We start from the raw sequence: 11,355 nt of genomic DNA, 5'->3' as shown, positions 1-11,355 counted from the left end.
CCCTCCCCATCTCCACACCGCCTGTGTAATCACAGGCTGGGCTCCAGGGGTCGGAGTTCAGGTGGAACCAGCAGTGTATGCACGCACTGGCTGATGCCTGCTCCTCCTCCTCAGCAGCCAGGCTGCGGCCAGATGGTCCCTGGTCTTATGGCCAAAGGGAGATGTAGAAGCAGTGCTGCGTGCCTTCCTCGGTCTATCTCTAACGTGGATGCTCTGGATGCTGGGGATGAGTGGGCCTGGGGTGGTCATACTGACCCCAGGGCTCCCACCACCCCCGGGAGCCGCAGGACCCATAACCACAGGTGGGCCTGCAGGTGCACCGCAAACTGAACTGCCGCTCCCAGTGTCTAGTACCTCCATGGCAACGCCAACGCCACAGTGTGTAGCTCTGGGCTAACAGGAGCGCTGGGGAGAGAGGGTCCCTTCTGGGACCAGGAGGAGTCCCTCAGGTGGGCTGAGGGGTGGTTGGGGCCAGTGGGATGGCCTGAGGAGGGCAGCAGTCCTTCAGTGCAGGTGGGCCGGTGGGGGGACTGCAGGGTCCCTGTGCTCCACACTGTATTGGATTTGGTAAACTGGCGGGAATGTCAGGCTGGAGTCAGGGTAAGTTATGATGGTGCAAGCATAGCAAGGGAGCGTGGTGTCCATTTCAATGTCCTCATCATCCGAGGTCGGCTGAGAGGTGAAAGCTTCATTCCCCCCGGCTGTGATGGGAACAGGGACCTGCCCAGTGTGAGTGGCCCGGGGCAGGGGGTCTGCCATCCCTGAGCCAGGAGGGGAAGAAGCAGGGGCAGACTGAGTGGCACCGCAGGCAGCCCCAGCCTCTGTGTCAGCGCCCAGGATTGAGTCAACTGCAAGGCAGGGCAACTTGGGAGGCGGGGGCAGCTCCCCTCGGTCCCACCGCAGCGGGGGCAGCGGGAGCTGGAGAGGCAGGGACCAGGTCCTCTTGCAGGCCTTCCTGGCGGCAGAGGCCGGGGGAGGGTTGCTCCTTGATGGCTTTTGAGCCTCCATCTCCTCGCACAAAGGTAGTGACTCGGGACTGCTGGGTGGGTGGTCTCCCCCCTGCACTCCCTCTGCGGGCCTCTGTGGCTGCAGGAAGCAGCCAGGGCTTGGGTTTGGCTGTGGAGCAGGCTGGGCATCTACCACAGGGCCTCCGCAGGAGCAGCGCCTGGGTGACAGCGGGGCGCCCCCACTCCAGCTGCCTTGCGGGTGCTGGGCACTGAGGGCCAGAGGCCCGGGACTGCTCTTGCTGGAAGGGAGGACGCCTGTGGTCTCCGGGGTCCTAGATGTGAGTGGGGGGGCCCCAGCGCTGTAGGGGCTGTCCTGGTCACCCTGTCCCTTCCTCTGTACCTGATGGTCTGGGTTCTGTGCCCTCCCTTCCGGGGGCTCTTCTGGGACCTTCACCTCCGTGTCCTGCAGACAAGGACGTGGGATGGTCCTGGCTGGTCTGGGCTTCACAGCCTGGACTTCCTGCCCGGGGAGAGCAGGTCTGCCCCTTGGAGGAGGGATGTAGACGGTCCTGGGGTTATGGAAACACAGTCTGGGCTTCCTTGGGGGGTCCTTCCACCTCACCAAGGGGAGGACCCCCAGAGGGGAGCACCTGGTCTGGGGGAGAGGACACGGCCTTCTCCCCGCTGTGTGCCAGCCAGATGCTGTAGGTGCAGGGCCCCAGGGGAGGAGCCGGTGCCCAGGGCCCAGGGCAGGTGCAGGAGCCGCGGGGTGGGCGCGGCCAGGCGGGGCATCCTCCCTGCGCACAGGGAGAGCCACCGGGCGGCGGGCACCAGGCAAGGCCCGGCGGCGGCGGATGAAAGGACGAAACCTAGAAAGAAAGTTGCCCATCGAGAGGCAGCTGTGCGCTCAGCGAGCCGAGGTCAGAGCAGAAACTGGGAGAGCTTCTCCTTCGCTTCCTACTCCTCTGGGCTCTCGCACGCACTGAGCCAACTTCAACCAGGAGCTCTGATGTCTCCATGGAAACGTCAATGGAGGGAGGTGCACGTGCCAGTCCAGCGCGGGAGGAGAGGTCAAAGGGCAAGGGGCGGGGCCTCAACCACTGGCCAATCCCCTTCTGACTCTGCAGCACCTGGGCCTCCAGCTGTGGGGCAGGTGATGGGCATCTGCTGGCCCTCCAGGAGGAGCCTGTTCCAGACACCGCGGCCCTGCCCTGACTGGGGGCTGCACCCCCACATCCAGAGCAGAGTTAGCGGGGACTGCACCCAAACACGCTGCCTCGTGAGTGAGTGAGAGTCTGTTCCCAGGAGTCTTCTTTGGAGGGAATCCCTGTCCTTGTCGGGCAACGGAGGGGCCGCAGGGGAGCATCTCCCGGGCCGTCTTTGAAGCCAGCAAAGCACTCAGAGCCTTTGAAGTGGCCAGAGGACACCATTAGATGCTCTACCGCCTGGTCCTTTCATTTCACCTTTCAATGGACTGGCTCGTGAAGAAATGGTTGAGCCCTGAGGTGTGGCCCAGTGGATTGGAGCATCATCCCATCACCTGAAGGTGGCCGGTTTCCTTCCCATCACAGCATGCACTTGGGCTGCCTGTGGATGCAGGTCCCCAGTCAGAGTGCAGGCAGGATGGAAACAACTGATCTCTCTCTCTCCCTCTCTCTCTACCTCCCTCTGTTCCACTCTCTCAGAAATCAGTAGGAAGAAATATCTTCGGGTAAGGATAAAAAAGAAAAAGAAAAGAAAAGTTGAAGTGACCTTTGCTTTGGGGACTTAAAACCTTTCCAAGTACCTGGACTTCTTTGATCTCAGCCCTGCAATGCATATTTGAACATGTCTGACATTAATTTACTAATCATCTTCCTTTGAAGATTAGGCAATAAAATGGCATGTTTTAATGTGATATTAGAGAGCATGTTTACCCTTTAACCTCCCCTGACACAAAAAAATAGAGCACAAGACAGCAGTGATGAATACTTGTATTAAAGGTTATGTTGTATTTCCAATTAAATTGCCCCAAAGTGAGGAAGTTTAATATTTCTACCAATGACACTAAATACTATAACATCCTGTGTGACACATACTAGACATTGATTAAAAAAGAAACTGGCTATGCTGTCGGCGGCGGGAACAGCACCAGGTGTCTGACCCGTGGCGTCAAACAGCCTGGGTTCTGCTACCTCCATGCTTGAGTTCTGGCTAAGAAAAGAATTCATAGCGAAGACTCAAAGTCACTAGAGATTTATCAGGCAGCAAAGAGGAAGTGCACTTCAAGAGAAATGTGGAGTTTGTGGCTCAAAGAACTGTCCTGGGGAGTGAGTGGGCTAAGCCTCCTCTTAACCTCTCACAGTACTAGTATGCGCGTGTGGGGTGGTGGAAGGTGGGGTTGTAACTGCTTTCTTGTCAGGAGCCAAGAGTTGGTCAAAGGATTAACTCTGACCTTACTTCAGTAAGTTACTGAAACAGAAACTCACTGAAACTAGGCCCACTTCCTCTTGCCTGAGGACAAAGCATTCTTTCCATAGTTGCCCTTCAACCGCCATATTCTTTACCTATAGTCAGCACCCTTTACGACCTTAGTCAATTATCTAAGTCCACATGACCCTTTCAGCCCCCATCCCTTCTAGGCATCTCCCCTTCTAGAAACCACATATAAGGAACGCTGTAAAAAATAAAATTTCAAGGCTTGATCAGAAACCCCTTTGTCTTGCCTCCATTCTTTGCGTTCCTTGTCTGTCTCTCATTCTCTTAGGTGCGCCGCCTCGGTACCCTCCTTAGAAGACCCCGCTGGCCGGGGCATTTCTTCCGCCCAAACGTGGGGCCCAAGGGTTGGCTCTCCGGGGAACATCTGCACATCGGTCCGGCCGGACACCCTCTTGAGTCGCCGCGGAACGCGCCGTGAGTGAAGACTCATCCCTTGATCGCCATGGAGCTGCCCGTCCGTGAGTATGATCGAAGTTGAGTTTTGCAGATGATCTTTTCAGACAAAAATATAAGAGTGAATTCCTTGTGAGAACGAATTTTTATGCCCTTTGACGGATTTCCTACACTTTGAGCTTCTCGATTCAACCCCCAGTCCGCTAATAAGCACTCGTCTCACCGATCCGGGAAGAGTTAAGGGTACTTCGATCCGCCTGAGCGAGAACTCTGAATCACCCCGAGGAGTAATTTGTCTCTGGTCGGTTCCTCGTCACGTCTCTCGCAACCCCTGAGCTCGCTTTGTCTTAGTGGTCGTTAACCTGGCATGGGGCTTATACATCCCGACCTATGATACACGAGCAGGGGCCTTTGGGCAAACGGAGATCGTTGACAAGACAACTGTCCTAGGCAACGGAAACTCAGGCCTGACCTGGTACGGGGTTTATACGTCCCAGAGGCTTACGCAGAGGAGGCAAAAAATTGACAAGCTCCCACATCGACATGGGCACCTCTCTCAGTTCTCACGAGGTATTCCTCGATGGGCTCAAGGAGTCCCTCAGGACGCGAGGAGTAAGGGTAAAAAGAAAGGATCTTAGACATTTCTTCTCTTTTATTCATGAAACATGTCCCTGGTTTCCACTAGAGGGCACCATCGATCCAAAGCGATGGTAAAGAGTGGGCGACGCCCTTCAGGATTATTATGAGACTTTTGGCCCAGAGAAAATCCCTATATCCGCCTTCTCTTACTGGAACCTTATACATGATATTCTTAAAGTTCATCCTCTAGATCCTGATATAAAAGATATAATAAAAACAGGAGAGACAGTCTTAAAAGACAGTTCCCGCGCCATCGGCTTGTCCGTCGGTCACGGTAAATAGGCCAGAAAACCCACCTCAAAAGGATCTTATGGAAGAAATCAAAGAACCTCATCCTACCCCTAGCACTAAGGTCCCCGGTATCTATCCCTCACTTAAAGGTTTAAATAAGACCCTCTTAGATGATAAACTCTCCCCGAAAGATCAAGAAACCCTTGATGAACAGGCTGCTCATTGCCATGACGGTGAAGATCCCTGGGGTCTCACTGCTCCTGCTCTTCAAGAGCCTCCTAATAAAGCTTACAAACCCCCACCCTACAACCCCCTCACCCTTTACTATCCTCCTCCTTTCCGTGCTACAGCTCCAAATCTACCCTTTAATTCTGACCCCATCAGACAAGCTAAAGTCTCTCTTACCCGAGACATATCCTCTTTAAAAGAAATCCTCCAACAAAAACGAGAACACCTCCAGCTTATTAAAGAAGTCCAAGCCCTCGAGGCAGAACTTATCACGCTCTCTACTAATCCAAACCCTTCCAAAACCGTCCCAAAAAACCTGAAATCAAAAACCACCCTCCACTCTTTTCCTGTCACCCGCAGTCAGGGTTCCCACCCTATGGTCGTTGAGGAAGAAGAAGAAGGCTCTGACTCTCAAACTCAAAATCCAGACTCAGACAATGAAGCTTCAAACACTGAAGACCCCAACCCTAGCCAGAGTAACACATCTGAACAAAAATACCGCCGCCTTAATCTTAAACATCTTAAAGATCTTAAAGCCGCGGTCAGTAATTATGGCCCTACGGCCCCATTTACCATCACCCTTCTCGAAAGCTTAAGTGATAAATGGCTCACACCTAATGACTGGCTATCCTTAGCTCTATCCACGCTTTCAGGAGGTGATTATGTCCTTTGGCGTACAGATTTTGTTGAAAACTGCCGAAAAACAGCCCAGCGTAATAATGAAAGTAAAAACTCCTGCTCCTGGACCAGAGATAAACTTCTTGGCAGACCCCCCTATGAAACCAATGAAGTCCAGGCCAAATTTCCCCCTGGTTTACTAGCCCAAATCCAAGTCGCCGGTCTTAAGGCTTGGCTCCGTCTCCCCCATAAGGATTCTGCCACTACCTCGCTAGCCAAAATTCGCCAAGGGGCTGACGAGCCTTACAGTGATTTTATCAGCCACCTCAGGGACGCCGCTGAAAGATTAGTTGGGGGAGGTGAAACGGAAAGTGACTTTGTGAAGCATCTCGCTTATGAGAATGCTAACCCTATCTGTCAAGAGACAATAAGACCTCATCGATGTGGCAATCTCTCTGATTATATTAAACTTTGCTCCGGAATAGGTACCTCCCACGCCATTGGATTGGCTATAGGAGCGGCTCTAGAAAATTATACCCAAAAACAGCCAAATACACAATAAAAAACCTGCTTTAATTGCAAACAGCCAGGACACTTTATAAAGTATTGCCCCAGTGGCAAACAACCACGAGCTCCCCCAAAGACCACTTGCCCTCGGTGCCGACGCGGTCTCCACTGGGCTAATGAATGTCACTCAAAAACAGATATCGAGGGTAAAGCCCTTCCACCCCGGCAGGGAAACTCCTCGAGGGGCCAGCCCCCAGCCCCGAACACATTGCTGAACTAAGGGGCCATCAGGTTCGTCCCACAACAGATCCTTTCCACCCAGCCATCAGCTCCCTCTGCCGAGCCACCCCAGGAAGCGCAGGACTGGACCTCTGTTCCGCCTCCCATACAATATTAATACCAGATCAAGGCATTCAACTTATTCCCACTGAGGCTTTTGGACCCTTACCTCCAGAAACATTTGGTTTGATCTTAGGGCGTGGTACTTCCTCCTTGGCGGGCCTTCAGGTTACCCCAGGAGTCATTGACAATGATAATACAGGACAGATTACCATTCTAGCTTCAGCCCCCTCAGGGCCCATATCCATTTCCAAAGGACAAAGAATAGCTCAGCTTATCTTACTTCCCCTAAACTCCACCAATAAAAGTAATATTCACCAACCTAGGTTGGATTCTGCCTTCGGTTCCTCTGATATCTATTGGGTTCAACAGATTACTACTGAGAAGCCACTACTCACTCTTGAATTAGACGGAAATTTTTTGGAAGGTTTAGTAGATACAGGGGCAGATGCCACGGTAATATCAACCCGATACTGGCCCCCCAGTTGGCCCTGCGAAGCCTCTGTAACACATCTTAAAGGCATTGGCCAATCTACCAACCCAAAACAGAGTGCAAAAATCCTAACCTGGAAAGATACTGAGGGTAACTCAGGGCAAGTCCAACCTTATATTGTCCCAGGACTACCTGTGAACCTATGGGGACGAGACATTCTATCTCAATTAAAGCTCATTATGTGTAGACCCAATGAAATTATTACCCAACAAATGCTTAACCAAGGCTTTTTACCAGGACAAGGACTAGGAAAAAATAATCAAGGCATCAAACAACCACTTTCTATAACACCCAAAAATGACCGATTAGGACTAGGAAATAAAAATTTTCCATGACGGTCATTGACTTTCCTGTACCCCACGCAGATAAGACCAAATGGAAATCTGATTCCCCTGTGTGGGTAGATTAATGGCCATTAACTAACGAGAAAATTACAGCCGCCTCAAAGTTAGTACAGGAGAAATTGGCTGCTGGACATCTAGAACCTACAACCTCTCCATGGAATACTCCAATATTCATAATTAAAAAGAAATCTGGATCTTGGCGTCTCTTACAAGACCTTAGAGAAATTAATAAAACCATGTTCACAATGGGAGCCCTTCAACCTGGCCTCCCTTCTCCTATTGCCATTCCCATTAATCATTTTAAAATAATTATAGATTTAAAAGATTGTTTCTCCACTATCCCTCTTCACCCCCAAGACCGAGAACGTTTTGCATTCAGCCTCCCAGTCACTAATTTTAAAGGCCCTATGCAATGTTATCAATGGAAGGTTCTCCCTCAGGGCATGGCAAATAGCCCCACCCTGTGTCAGAAATTTGTCTCACAGGCCATAGACCCTCTCAGGCCTCGATGGCCCTCTATCTATATCATTCATTACATGGATGACATCCTATTAGCAGGGGCTGCCCCCTTTGAGGTACTTAAATGTAGTCAGGAATTAAGTCATCGACTTTCCTCTCTCGGGTTACAGATTGCCCCAAACAAAATTCAACTAAAAGACCCTTACTATTATCTCGGCTTAGAACTAAACACAAACAAAATCACCACACAAAAAATTCAACTCAAAACATCCCATTTACAAACCCTCAATGACTTTCAAAAGTTCCTAGGTGACATTAACTGGCTCAGGACTTATCTTAAACTAACAACAGAACAACTAAAACCCCTCTTCGATACATTACAAGGAGACTCTAATCCTTTATCCCCTCGCCAACTCTCTCCAGAGGCACAAAAAACACTCCACATCATAGAAACAGCCATTCAACAACAACAAATCACATTCATATCCTATAATAAACCCTTTATGCTCATCATCTGCCCAACACCCCATACCCCTACGGGAGTCCTATGGCAAGACAACCCCCTCTTATGTATCCACCTACCCTCTTCCCCATCTAAAGTTCTTACTACATATCCCTTCTTATTTACTAAACTCATGAAATTAGGTAGAGAAAAAAGTCGCCAATATTTCGGCAGAGATCCTGACCAACTCATTCTCCCCTACACCAAGGAACAAATAAACTGGCTCTCACAAAATGAAGATGATTGGATTATATCCCTCTCTTCATTTCAGGGTAATATTGATAATCACTACCCCTCTCACAAGCTCCTTCAATTTACCCGACTACATCCATTCATCTTCCCTAAAGTAACCTCCATCACCCCTTTAAAAGAAGCTTCCTTGGTTTTCTCTGATGGTTCCTCCTCCGGCGTGGCGGCATACGTTATAGACTCACAGTGCTACAGCACTAAATCCCCATTCCAATCTGCCCAGCTTGTAGAACTTTTTGCCATTTTACAGATTTTTAAAATCCTAGATAATACCCCTTTCAATCTCTATACAGACAGTGCCTACAAAGCACTTTCAGTCCCTTTACTTGAAACAGTCCCCTATATTAAACCGTCTACTAATGCTGTCCCTCTCTTTCACCAACTTCAATCCCTTATCCTGAAAAGACAAACTCCCTTCTACATTGGGCATTTAAGAGCTCATACCGACCTCCCTGCCTCCCTCTCCCAAGGTAATTCACTCGCAGATAAAAGCACCCGCCTAATATGTTCCCTCACCATAAATCCTGTTGCTAAGGCCGAGCACTGCCATGCTCTCCATCACCTTAATGCCCATACGCTCCGCCTTCTATTTAAAATTACCAGAGAACAAGCCAGACAGATTGTTAAAAACTGCCCAGGATGTGTTACCCTCCTGCCACTCCCTCATCTAGGGGTTAATCCAAGAGGTCTACTCCCCAATGAAATATGGCAAATGGACGTTACCCATATCTCTGAGTTTGGCAATCTCAAATATGTCCACGTAACCATTGATACCTATAGTGGATTCATCTTCGCCACTCTCCATAGCGGCGAAGCTTCTAAAAATATCATAGCACATGTCCTTCAGTTTATCACCACTATAAGTAAACCTCAAAAAATTAAAACAGACAACGGGCCTGGATATACCTCCCAAGCATTCCAAAACTTCTGCCATCAATTCCAAATCAAACATGTCACTGGCATTCCCTATAACCCTCAAGGGCAGGGAATAATAGAACGGGCTCACCAAACCCTTAAAAATACCATAACTAAACTCAAAACAAACAACATTTATCCTACAAAAGGCTCTCCCCGCAGTATCCTTAATCACGCATTATTTACCCTCAATTTTCTACAACTAGATAGAAATGGAAAATCTGCTGCAGACCGCCTTTGGCACCAAGAAACAAAAAATCAATATGCTAAGGTTATGTGGAAAGATCCACTAACCTCTAAGTGGCATGGTCCTGATCCGGTCCTCATTTGGGGACGAGGATCCGCCTGTGTCTATGATACACAAGAGGAAGGACCGCGATGGCTACCTGAACGCCTCGTCAAGCCAATTAACCCCCCAAAAGAAAAATAATCTCACATCCAAGGAAATTATCCCTGAGACAAATTTATCTTCTATCTACAAGACATGAAAACAATTACTGAAGTCCTAATGCTGGTCCTAATACCAATGACCTACAGCGGTTTTGGACCTCCGATTAACCATAAGAAACTACTCTTAAAAATGTTTGGCAATCCCTGTGACTGTAAGAAGGGTAATAGTGGAGTAACACCCACCTCTTATACACGAAGAGTTGATTGTGGCAGTAAAACTGCTTTCTTAATCTATGAGAGCCAAATAGGGGGAGGATTCAAGCAAGGATGGAGATGTGTTGGGAAGCCCAAGGTTATACCTACAATTGAGGGCAAACCAGGGCAGTGTCCCAGTAATTGCCAACACGTCGTAGAACTCCACTCGACCTGCTACAACAGTGTCCAGCAGTGTACCCACACAGATGGTAAAATATATCTAACAGCCATTCTCCAGAAAACTAAACTAGGAACCATGGGAGGTGAGCTTGATTTCTCCAGCTCAACAGGTCACACTAAATATGCCCAAGCCTCCTGCTCTGGCGATGTTGGAAAAGATACTTGTTGGCCGCCACAAGCACCTATTCACATATCTGATGGTGGTGGGCCAACAGACAGAGTAAGAGAATCCATAGTTCAAAAACAAATCGAAGAAATCATTAAACTCATGTATCCTCCCCTCCAATACCATCCATTGGCTCTTCCAAAGTCTCGGGATGTAGGTCTTGACACCCAGACAAGTAACATCCTAGAAGCCACTGTCATAGCTTTTTTTTTTTTTTTTTAAATGTCACAGGGCATCCTGTATGGTTTTTTTTTGTTTGTTTGTTTGTTTAAATATATTTTATTGATTTTTTACAGAGAGGAAGGGAGAGGGAGAGAAGAGAGAGTTAGAAACATTGATCAGCTGCCTCCTGCACACCTCCCACTGGGGATGTGCCCTCAACCAAGGAACATGCCCTTGACCGGAATCGAACCCGGGACTCTTCGGTCCGCAGGCCAACACTCTATCCACTGAGCCAAACCGGTTTCGGCCACTCTCATAGCTTTAAATGCCTCCAACCCTCACCTTGCTGGAGACTGCTGGCTATGCATGACTATTGGAACTCCCATGCCTACAGCTATTCCGGCATCCAATTCCTCCATCACTGAAGGTACCAATTGTAGTCTTAATGTCCCCTTCAGGGTTCAACCCTTAGGTTTCAACCTTTCTATCTGCTATCAAAGAACATTCCAAAATGACAGTTATGATCTAGATGTGGGATTTATAACCTTTTCTAACTGCTCCAAAATCACTAACTACTCTGAGTCCCTATGTCCTGCCCCCCAGGCAAGTTTTCCTTTGTGGCAATAATCTAGCCTATACAGCCCTGCCAACAAATTGGACTGGACTTTGCTTACAAGCTAACATTCTCCCAGACATCTCCATTATTCCAGGGGATGAGCCTGTTCCCTTACCCTGTCTTGATTACATTGCTGGGCGTAGTAAACGGGCTGTCCAATTCATCCCCTTACTCGTTGGTCTAGGGATCTCTGGAGCCGTAGCTTCCGGCACAGCAGGTCTAGGAGTAGCAATACACTCCTACA

The 11,355-nt window shown here is 49.2% G+C and overlaps 1 long non-coding RNA gene across 1 annotated transcript; it reads left to right on the top strand.

Annotated features, from left to right (window-relative positions):
* The first annotated feature begins 2,236 nt into the window (after positions 1–2,236).
* On the top strand, positions 2,237–2,844 carry LOC129147994 (uncharacterized). The gene is made up of 2 exons (XR_008555204.1): positions 2,237–2,493; positions 2,633–2,844. It is a non-coding gene; the product is annotated as an uncharacterized LOC129147994 (long non-coding RNA).
* Positions 2,845–11,355: the final 8,511 nt, after the last annotated feature.

The sequence above is a fragment of the Eptesicus fuscus genome, chromosome 3, assembly GCF_027574615.1.
Source record: "Eptesicus fuscus isolate TK198812 chromosome 3, DD_ASM_mEF_20220401, whole genome shotgun sequence".
Lineage (NCBI taxonomy): Eukaryota > Metazoa > Chordata > Mammalia > Chiroptera > Vespertilionidae > Eptesicus > Eptesicus fuscus.
Note: the sequence above shows the minus strand (reverse complement) of the source record. Positions and strands in the feature narration are given on the sequence as shown.